Here is a 1,573-nt window from a genome sequence, read left to right as displayed (position 1 = left end):
TATATACAATCATAAATAATGATAAAAAATAAAATATTATTATTAATTTAATATTATAAAATAATTAAATATACGAAATTAGAGGCACTCCAAACAAACAATGATAGATATAAACATTGTAAAACAATTAATTAAATAAAATGAGTTTAAAGACACCAACTAAAAAAATTATAAATGATAATTAAATAAAATGAAATTAAAGTCACTCCAAGAAAATAATTATAATAATGATATATGTTTCTTTCCTAATTTTCTTACATTGTTAAAAATTTCAATATACACTATTGTAGAAAGGGTTTTAGACGTATATTATTTTGGACTTTTAACGTCTTTTTCACAACCGATGTCTTTACGGGTGACGTTAATGGGACATCAAATTTCCATATAACAGACGTCTATATAGACGTCAGTTCGTGCCATGTCCGACGTCTATAAACGTCGGTTAAGGTCTACACCGACGTCTAAGGGCACTATATAGATGCCGGTGTAGGCACTGACCGACGTCTAAGAGCACTATATAGACTTCGAACATGGCACTAACCGACGTCTAAGGTCACTATAGACGTCGGTGTAGGTATTAACCGACGTCTAATACAGTTGTTGTGTTTTAGTATAGTCTTGCTCCTGTCTTTGGATAACCTAGTAGTACACCCTGCCTTTGCTAGTTTCCCCACAAGAAAAAGCTTGCATCTTTTGAATTTCTTATGGCATTTCAACCTAAAACCGAACCTAGGTTCTTGCCTAGTTCCATTTCAACGGCAAAAGGAAAAAATTACGGTGACACGATAACTAGTCAATGACCCAGGTTCGTTTCTGGGTCAAAACGCCATAAGAAATCCAAAAGGCTCGTTTTTCCTGTGAAGAAGCTAGCAAAGGCAGATTGTGGTACTACGTTACCCCAAGAGAGGAGCAAAACTACACTAAAACACAACGAAAACAAATTTTGATCAATTCAATTAGAAGATAATCGATGAAAAGACTAATATAATCGGACTAAAACAAAGTTTAAACGGTTTAAATAAAAAGAGACGCACTTGGAATGCAATGCCGCAAGAGAAAAAAGGAGAGGAGGAAGATGATGATGTGTGCGTAACTGCGAGTTTGCGGTTTATTTAACATGAATTTAGGCATCGGTTACCGTAGCAACCGATGTCTATAGTCCCCTAGAGGTCGGTTAGCTCACTAATGTGACGCCCAAGAGAACTTTTCATCTGCCTTTTGCAGGCCATTTAGACGTCGGACGCAAGGGGTGCCGACGTCTAGCGCACTGATCGGAATGTCTTTTCAATTACCGGTCAGACCAGTAGATGACGGTTTACTTGGGGCACCGACGTCTATAATATTATAGACATCGGTCCTCTACTGCATGACGTTGAAGTGCCTGGGAGTTAGGTGAATAGCATTAATTACATTCAGATAGACGTTAGTCCCCCCCAAAATCAACGTCTATATGGTAGAAAAGATTGTCTTCTCACTTACTTGTCTAGCCCATTGACGACAGGTTAGGGAAAAACTGACGTCTACAATATTATAGACGTCGGTCCTCTACTACGTGACGTTTAAGTGCCTGACA

This window comes from Vigna radiata, chromosome 9, assembly GCF_000741045.1.
Source record: "Vigna radiata var. radiata cultivar VC1973A chromosome 9, Vradiata_ver6, whole genome shotgun sequence".
Classification (NCBI taxonomy): domain Eukaryota; kingdom Viridiplantae; phylum Streptophyta; class Magnoliopsida; order Fabales; family Fabaceae; genus Vigna; species Vigna radiata.
Note: the sequence above shows the minus strand (reverse complement) of the source record.